Source organism: Megascapheus bottae, chromosome 20 (assembly GCF_031878675.1).
Source record: "Megascapheus bottae isolate mThoBot1 chromosome 20, mThoBot2.hap1, whole genome shotgun sequence".
Taxonomy (NCBI): Eukaryota; Metazoa; Chordata; class Mammalia; order Rodentia; family Geomyidae; genus Megascapheus; species Megascapheus bottae.
The window spans coordinates 26,298,653-26,308,831 of NC_143528.1; the positions used below are offsets into that span (position 1 = coordinate 26,298,653).

General features: G+C 36.7%; 1 pseudogene; it reads left to right on the forward strand.

Annotated features, from left to right (window-relative positions):
• The first annotated feature begins 9,183 nt into the window (after window positions 1-9,183).
• LOC150049304 (large ribosomal subunit protein eL21 pseudogene) lies at window positions 9,184-9,835 on the forward strand (annotated as a pseudogene).
• The last annotated feature ends 344 nt before the right edge of the window (window positions 9,836-10,179 follow it).

Genomic DNA, 10,179 nt, shown 5'->3' on the forward strand with positions numbered 1-10,179 from the left:
TATATCAGATGTGGCAACCACATCCATGATCAGAGCTATGTAGGAAGTGAAGGTAGGAGGATTATACTCCAAGGGAAAATCAGTGCAGGAGACTCAGTCTGAAAACATCTAAAGGAAAGGGCTCAGGCCACAGCTCAAGCAGCTGTGTGAGTGCTTGCTTAGCAAACATTAGGCTTTGACTTTAAAACTCCAGTACTAGAAAGTATGACATTGTCCAGAACAAGAAATAGTCTCATTACGTGACTTATGAAAGTGTAATCCTTCTGCATGATACCTTAAGAATGATGATGAAATTGCATTTAAAAACTCTAGTACTGACAAATTAAAAAAAATAAAATTAAAAGTGTGGGAACAAATGTACCGGATAATTGCCTAAAAATCCTGACCTCCAATGATGACATTAAGCAAGTCAGGTGTGGTGTGCCATCTTGAGAAATCTCATTATGGTTTTTTTTTTTTTTTTTTTTTTTTTTTTGCCAGGCCTGAGCTCTGTCCTTGGATTTTCTCAAGACTAGAGCTCTATCACTTGTGCCACAGCACCACTTTTTCTATGTATGTGGTACCGAGGATTTGAACCCGGGTCTTCGTGCATGCTAGGCAAGCACTCTACCACTAGACCAAACCCTCAGCCTTCATTATGGTTTTATTTTCATGAAATTGCCTCTCAGAAATCTGAACCAAAAAGCACAAATAATATGAATCTAAAAATCCAATTCTGATTTATTTAGATAAAGACTAGATTTAAAACTGAAATGCTGCTGGCTAACTCTCTCAGGAGGTTTAGAATTGAAGGTCTTGGTTCAAAGTCAGCCTGAACAAGAAAATTTGTGAGACTCTATCTCTAACTACCAAAAAAGCCAAAGTAAAACTGTGTTTCAAAAGGCAGAATACTTGGGGCTAAGAGTTTGGCTTAGTAGTAGAGTGCCTGCCTAGCAAGCACAAAGATCGGAGTTCAATTCTTCAGCACCACATACATAGAAAAAGCCAGAAATGGTGCTGTGGCTCAAGTGGTAGAGCTCTACCCTTGAGAAAGTCCAAGGATAGTAGTGCTCAGGCCCTGAGCTCAAGTCCCCGACTGGGAAAAAAAAAAAGCAGAATGCTAGCCTTGAACACAAATAAATGCTCAGTGACAGTGCCTAGACCCTGACTTCAAGCACCAGAACTGCCCCTCACACGCACACACACATTTGCACACACATTTGCACACATTCATAATTCCCTAAATTCAGAAGTTCAATTGGGATGATTCAGAATTGAGGTCTATATATTTTAAAAGAAAAGGGAATTCGTGTTGTTCAACTTGCAAAATAAAATTTACCGTGCCCTGACCTTGAGGAAAGATTAATATTTACTTACAGGACACTGGAAATTATGTGAATATGAATGTCAACAAAATTTCCACTTCATGTGTCTATAGGCCATTCTTTTTTCTTCTTCAGAGAAGACTCTCTTTAGGTCTTTGGCCAATTTTAATGGGATGGTTGTTTCTTTGGAGATGAAATCCCATATATTCTTTTGGGTCATGTGAAATAAAATCTCTTGGTCCAGATATTGGTGTCTAGAAGCCCTCCTGTGGCCTAACCACACTAACAATTGTTATGAACAAAACCCCACCCTGGCTGCCAATGTCTTTTAGGACCTCTTCCTTAACAAATGGGTTCAATGAAGATTTTATGGGAGTTAGAATACTTTCTAGCATAACGTTGAGATTAGTTATATAATCTCAGGTCCTATCACAGCCAGAAAGGAACCATGTTTCTGTTCTCTTAAACAAGAAAAATAAATAAATAAAACAAAAAAACAGCTTGTGTGATTTGATTCTTCTGTATGTTAAATGAACCAGTGCTTCTTCCCCTTTGCATGATGATTCAGGATCTTCTGACAAATTGTCCTTCGTGGATTCCAAGTGCTAATTAATAATGGAACATTAAGATTGTAAAGTGTTGTGATTTGTTTAGATGGTTCCCTTGAAATAATTGGAACAGGAACCGTTTTGAATACATCTTTGTATCTCCCACAGAAACTGGCCCCGTCCTCCACGGAGAGTTGAGAGGTTTTTCTTAAGTGAATAGAATTTACAATCTCACTGGTTCATGGTCTGAACCAATACTACTTGCTTTAAAATGACTGCCTTATGATGCATTAATGATACCATTTCTTAAAACAGCATACAATTCCTTGCTCAAGATTTTGTGTGTGGAGAAAATGGCTGAACAACAAAACATGTCACAGAGAAAATGTTAGACTAGGTCTTGTTCAGAGCATTATCATGTGCTGCCATCTCGTGGCTCTGTTAGTAATTCAGTACTTTGAACAATCTATTATGCATTCCATGGGCAGGCTGTGAGCGTCTGTGCAAATTCACATATGCATGTGTGGATTGATTTTATTTATGTCTTATTACATCATGTTTTTATGTATTAAATTACTGATATTCTGAAAGAATGGGTGTTGAATAGACTATTTTTCATTAGTTACCTTCTATGTTTTGCAGAAAGCTAGACATTTACCTCCATTTCTCCCCCCTTTCTTCCCTCCCTTTACATTTTCATCCCTCCCTTCCTCCCCTCTTTATTTTGTCCTCCTTCTTTCCTATTTCTCTCATATTTAGCCCATTATAATCATAGTACAAAATTATTTGTTTACATTTCTCTAAACTTATCTTTTTTCTGCTTTTAATGCTATTTTAAGTAGTTGTTTAAAGAGTTTAGTTTGTTTGTGTGTAAATACTTTAAGCCCTATATCATGCCTAATGGTGTTTTAGATCTAGCTTCCACACATGACAGAAAACATGCTTGGTTTATCTCTCAGAGCCAGCTATATGCCACTTACCGTGACTCATTCTAGATTGGATCTAAATCTAGCCTAAAACCAACGTAAATATATAACATATGCCCATAGGCAAAACAATATCCAAATAAATTTACAATAAAAAGTCTCCTTGATATATTTCATGCAGAAGATCTATTTTCAACTATGTGAATGATTTTAGCGAAGACAAAATGATGTTGTGGTTGGGACTTTGCCACCCAATCGTATTTTCTACATTCTCTAAATTATCACTCATGCCATAAAATTTAAATATTAAATGTAAAGAATGAACAAACCAATAACACAGACTGCTGGTGAAATTTTGATGCAGAAAGTAAGAGTCATGTTGACGATTTAATTGCAATAAGAAAATATTCTTTAAGAGCAGTTCATGACTAAACAGAGCTTAGAGTTAGGAGGGAAGGAGAGAGGGAGGAAGGGAGGGAGGGAGAGAGAGAAAGATATATAGAGAGAGACAGAGAGAGAGACAGAGAGAAACAAACTCTATGAGAACTTGAGATGTAAGAAAAAAGATCTAAAAGGCCTAAAGCTTAACCTAGAAAGACGATGCTTGAAATAATACAGTAAATGGGATGTTATCAGTGTCCAGCTTCTAAATGAATATAATCTAATTATTTCTTGAATAATGCTCACTTTTCATCAGAACTTAGAAAAATATATACTGTTACCCTTACATTTTTAACAACATCCAAACCAAACAAACTGGACAAAAATTTATGTATTCATATTTTCCTTTCTCCCTTCCTTTCTTCCTTTCCTCTCTCTTTCCCTCTATTCCTTCATTCTTTCTTCCTGTCTTCCTTCCATCTTTCCTTCCTTTGTTCTTTCATTCCTCCCTTCTTTCCCTACCTTTTTGCTTATATCTTACAATTAAAATAGTTATTTATTTATTTATATTTTTCCAATTGTCTATGTCCATGTCTACATTTTTTGCCAGTCCTGAGGCTTGAACTCAGGGCCTTTGCACTGTCCTTGGGATTTTACAAGTCTAGAGCCTACCACTTGAGCCACAGCACCATTTCGGGTCTTTTCTATGTATGTGGTACCAAGGAATTGAACCCCGGCCTTCATGGATGCTAAACAAGCACTCTAACACTAGGGCAAACTCCCTGTCCTCCATGTCTAATTTTACTGGTAAGTCTGAAAATAAAAACTTTATAATGGAAAGCAGATTACAATTAATATTTTCTTGATTTTTTTTCCACTTAGAGATTGTTTGCTTCATCTGTTTCTAATATCTTCCAGTAAATGATTTTACAAAGAAATTGTGAAGTATGAACTCACTCTTTTCCTCTGAAAATGACATGTATCATTTGAGGAAACTTCTAGATGACAATTCTGTGACAAAAGAATTGCACAGCAGTTGGCTTGAAGTTGTTATTCATGACATCTGGCAAGCTAAGCTGTTAAAAACTCAGTAATATGGAAGAAAAAAAGGGATATTCACAGATTTTTTCCTCCTACTCTGGCCTATAATTTGTTGAAATCATTGGTTTATCAGCATATTTAGAAATTTCACACAGGCTGAAAGATATATCAGAGGAGCTTGCAAGAGGTAAGGACTGATCTACTTCTTTGAACTGCTCTGCTCTACATTTACTCCTCAAATTCATTCTGCTTTCACAGCTGTAATTGGTTTGTGGGATATGGACAGGAGTGGATATTAAACTCACTTATGAAATGAGATTGAGGCATAAGAAACCTATTATTTGAATGAACTAGAACTGGGTTGATTAAATTCTAAATGCAAGCTTTTCATAAAAACACTCAAACTGAGGAAACAATTTTGACTTAATATATAACCTGGAGAATGAGTAGATCTCTTGATCATTGCATGAGTTTAAAAATCCCTTTACTACTTTTTAGGCCACAAGTGTTCTAACTAGTCAAAAAAATGTTGTGGAAAACAAACAGATAAACTGAATTGAACCATCAAGCTTTCTGATTTGGAGCTGTAATGCAAAGCCATAGTTATCGAAGCCCTGTGGTATTACATAAAAATAGACATAGGATAATGGAATGCAGGAATTCAGACATAAACCAAACCATACATACACTGCCAATTAATTTTCAACAAAGGCACAAAGAAGACACAGGGGAAGTGTATTATGTCTTCAGTAAAAGCTACTTGGAAACCTGGGTGTCCAAATGCAAAGTAAAGTATACAAGCATACAAGACAATCAATGCAAAATGTATTAAGGACCTCAAAGTAACCCAGAGAGCAAAACACTATTAGAAAGAAACAGAGTGTAAAAGCTTTTTGCTGTTAGCCTTTTTGTATAAAATATTGTTTTTCCTCTTCTTTGTTGCCAGTCCTAAAGCTTGACCTTAGAGGCTGAGCACTGGCCCTGAGCATTTTGTTTTCTTCTCTTAAAGCTAGCATTCTACCATTTGAGCCACAACTCTACATTTGGCCTTTTTATATATCTCATTCAAGATAAGAACCTCATCAATGTCCAAGCTTCAGTGGGCTTCAATCTTAAATAGGTAGGAATCTAGGTGTAAGGCATCAGCTTCTGGCTTGATGGTTTGCATGTATCGAACTCATACCTAAAGCGCTAAAAACAAAAATAAACAAGGCTACCATATCTGAGGGGTGCCTGTGTATTATGGCACTGTGGCCAATTGCTACATTCATGTGACTACTTAAATACTACTTACCAAAATTAATGACAAAACATCTACTTTGCATCAATCGATGAGGGAATTGTACATTAACAATGTTTTTTCTAGAAATATTGTTTTTTAGAATAATATTCACAATAGCTTTAATTGGCATTGGACTAAAAATGTTAAACAACATGGCCCTATCGAAGGATTTTTAAAAATAGATAGTACTGTCTTACCTATGCTACATTTCAATGGACTACGCAGATAATAGGGATACTTCAGTTTAAGCATGAACACAAATAGGTAGAAGTTATTTTCCTCCTTCCTGAAGGATTGCAAAGTATTTCGTGGGAGCAGAACAAAGAGAAGGTGGACAGAAGCAAAACTGGAGAGTTATATGGTATGCTGCTTACCAGAATGAAATGAACAACTTCAGACTGAAGAACTCAGCTTATTCTTTTAAGGATAGACAACGGAAAAGAAAACACACCAACAAGGTGGAAAGACAAACTGAACCCCAGACAACTTGGCATATGGAAGCAATTTACATCAAGAGGAACAATAAGACTTCCAAAGGAAAATATTATTAGGAGAGGATCACAAAGGCTCAATAGTTATTTGCATATGATCATATAAAATGACGTTTATGGAAATGAATGACAAGAAATGGAAACAATAGGTTTGGGGGGATTTTTTAGTTTTTGTTTTCTCTTCTGTGGCTGTTTTTGATTTCTGTGTCTTTTGTCGTGTATGTAAGTTCATCTGATTTGGGGAGGATAGGGGAGGCACAGAAATGGTTTTATAAAGGGGGAACAAACATCTCAGTGACACTAGCCAATATATTGAAAATGAGCTCTACAACTTATTTAAGGAAACACATAACTCTTTATTTTCTTTGTCAGGACATATATTAGTTTTCAGAGTAGAAAGTAGTCCTTTAAACTATGAGTTGAATATATATACTTTTAAAATTAATTAAAAATTAATTTCATTATAATATACACAATGTCTCCACTGTTAGCTTATATTCACATGGAACATTACCTGTACCCCAGTAAGATATTTTTAAGGGATGCCATTGATTAATGTGGACAAATTTACTAGTGAGTATGTCTTAAAAATTCTACTTGAGTTTAAGCCACTGAACTACTTATGCAACCTTGTTTGTTTTGCCATTTTAAATTCATGCTAACTTAGAAAAGTACAGCTAACAGTTATATTTCCTCATGGTGCTATATTGAAGAGTGATAGCATTGCCTGTTTATTTGCTTAATTACTGTCAGAATAATAAATACTAATTGGTGTTGAGACATGAGTGTAGGCTTACATAATTTAAAGTAGTATTTCTCAAAAGTTTACAAGCAAATCAGTCATTCAGGAAATAGTTGCCTCCCTTATTATGCAACTTTGATTTTTTTTTTTGTGGATCATGGGGCTTGAACTTGGCCTGGGCACTGTCCCTGAGCTCTTTAGCTCAAGGCTACTGCCTTACCCTTGAGCCAAGCCCCACTTCCCATTTTCTAGAGGGTAATTGGAAATAAGAGTCTCCGGTCCTTTTGTGCCCAGGCTGGCTTTGAATCTTGATTCTCAGATCTCAGCCTTATGAGTAGCTAAGATTACAGGCGTGAGCCACTGAATCCAGCTTCACAATTTTCATTATAGGTGTGTGGACACCCTTTATGAAATTTTTGAATAATATAACAGCTTGGGTCTGCCAGGATGTTTCATGATTCTAAGTAGATTTTTTAATCTCAGTGGTTTCAAAACCTTGTATTTATTTTTATTATCTTTAGATAGTCGTACCAAGATTTCAGTTCCATATGCCAATCCAAAGACACAATGCACCTTGATGACTTTCTCCCTTCCTGCATGCTTTCCCACCAACGTCGCTAACCCACCCATCCCTTCAAGTTCCCTAGTTTTATTTCCATATATGTTCATTGCTGTTCTAGTATTATAACAGAATTTAATTTTAGGTATATATGCAGTGAAATGTTGGAAGACCTAGAATTTGGAATTTGTTTTATGCTATCTGTATAAATAGGAGAGGGGGAAGTTATGCAGGAAAACGAAAATACCAGGAATGTCTGGCTGCTGCCCTGCTTGGTAGAGGTTTAAGCTTTGATTGTTTCATTATTTCTTCTTGGTGGGTATGTGGCTATTTTCTGAACAGTAAGAGAAATCTGTGAATAGTAAAACATATCCCTGACCTTCTGATATGATAAGTAACATCTATATGATATGAAATCTAGTGTACATTTGATTATTCACAGACTTCCTATCTTAGAGAGGTCAGGAACAACCCTTATAAAATCTGTATATTGATGTAGATGAGCAGAATTGTAATTCTTCTAAAGCAAGACCAGAAAAATCATGTGTAACAATAAAGGAAATCTCTGCATTATGTATGTATGTATACATGCATTATGCATGTATATGTATATAATAAATATTATGTATTTTTTCCTGGATAAGTTAGCTCTGGACATTTCCCTTTGAAGACAAGATCCTCAGCATCTTCTCTATGTCATCCAGGCTGGTCTCAAACTTAGAGTCCTCCATGGCTTCTATAGCAAAGGAGTTTGAGGCATATTCTATTGTGGTTAAACTTAACTATAATATATTATCTCCCCTATAAAAACAAATGTCCTCATCTTTAAGCTATTAACTATGCATTTGCTCCAAGTCAGGATTTTCATGAATTAACAGCCAAATGAAAGTGTTGTAGGGAAAAAAATAAGCACACAAATCGGTTCCAGTTAATGGCCTTCGGGCATAAGTTACTGAATAGTTCAGAAAAGTAGCATGAATAGCTGCTGTGGAAATGAGCTTGCTTAAAAGAAGCAGAGGGGACACTTTTTAGACCACAATTAGAGCCTGAACATTGCTGTGTAAGTAGTGCTTGGGTAATCAGCATCGTCTTTTGGTAAGATAGAAATGAAAATTGCATGAAGTACAAAGAGGAATCAATACCCATGACAGTATACAAGATTATAGTACTGACACATAAAAAAAAGAATCTACTTACCCTTGTTTGCAATTCATAGCAATAATAGCATGACCAGGGATAAAATCAGACAGCCACCTGATCATAAAGATAGTCAGGCAGACCATAATTAGACTCAAACTGCTGGATCATAATGAAGATGTGATCTTGGAATAGTCGGCAGAGAACAAAAGTAATAACAAGAAATTTTTAGATTTATCAGTTAGACATGGGGTTAGCAAATTTATCAAATTTAAATATAGGATACTCAGTTAAATTTGATTCGAGATATAATGGATTATTTTTAGTGTTAATATGTCTCCAATACTGTAAATTCTTTTTTTTCCTGGGTTGGGGATCATGGGGCTTAAACTCTGGCCTGGGTGCTATCCCCTAGCTCTTCAGCTCAAGGCTACCACCCTTTCCTTGAGCCACAACCCCACTTCCTGTTTTCTAGTGATTAAGTGGAGATAAAAGTCTCTAGGTTTTGTATTGCTGGGGCTGGCTTTGAATCACAATCCTCAGAGCTCAGCCTCTTGAGTAGCTAGTAGTAGTGCCCACCTCAATACTGTAAATTCTTATACCACAATTTGTATTATTTTTTGCAATGTATATTAGTTCACTGGGTTTGTCTAATCACCTTAGCCAGCAATGACTATTCACTGAAAGACTTGAGTGAAATAGATTGAGTCTGATTCTAGGATTCATGTCAGTACATAAGAGTCTCTCACCCATCTTCCAGTAATTTGCCAAAATGACAAACACAAAGGGGAAACAGAGAGGTACTTGGTACATGTTCTCTAGGCCCTTCCAGAAGCATGGAATTGTTCCTTTGGCCACATACATGAGAATCTACGAGAAGGGTGACATTGTAGACATCAAGGGAATGGGTACAGTTCAAAAAGGAATGCCCCTGGGGCCGGGAGTTTGGCCTAGTGTTAGAGTGCTTGCCTAGCATGCACGAAGACTCAGGTTCAATTCCTTGTTACCATCTACTTAGAAAAAGCCGGAAGTGGTGCTGAGGCTCAAGTGGTAGAGCTCTAGCCTTGAGAAAAATCCAAGGACAGTGCTCAGGCCCTGAGCTTCAGCCCAGGACTGGCAAAAAAAAAAAAAAAAAAGGAATGCCCCATAAATGTTATCATGGCAAAACTGTAAGGGTCTACAGTGTTACCCAGCATGCTGTTGGCATTGTTGTGAATAAACAAGTTAAGGACAAGGTACTTGCCAAGAGGATTAATGTGTGTATTGAACATATTAAGCACTCTAAGAGCAGAGATAGCTTCCTGAAACAGGTGAAGAAAAATGACCAGAAAAAGAAGGAAGCCAAAGAGAAAGGAACCTGGGTTCAACTGAAGAGCCAGCTTGCTCCACCCAGAGAAGCACACTTGATGAGAACCAATGGGTAGGAGCCTGAACTATTGGAACCTATGCCCTATGACCTCTGGACTATAAAAATGACCTTGAGTAGAAGTATGGTGTGCCTCCCAAAGAAATCTGTAGAGAAAAAAAAAGGAGTCTCTCAGTCAGTATTTGTGATGATTTGTATTTGTACCGCAAGACAGCTAAGTTAGTGAATTTATTTTACAATTCTTTAGGTTCTATGTCAATATGGACGTCCTTGGGCTAAAATCAAGTCCTCCCTAAGACTGTGTCTTTCTGGAGGTTAAAAGAAAGACCATTTCTCTTGCCTCCTCTTGTGTCTGGAGAAAAATGATACTTCTAGTTCACTCCTTTCTTACATCTTCTAAGC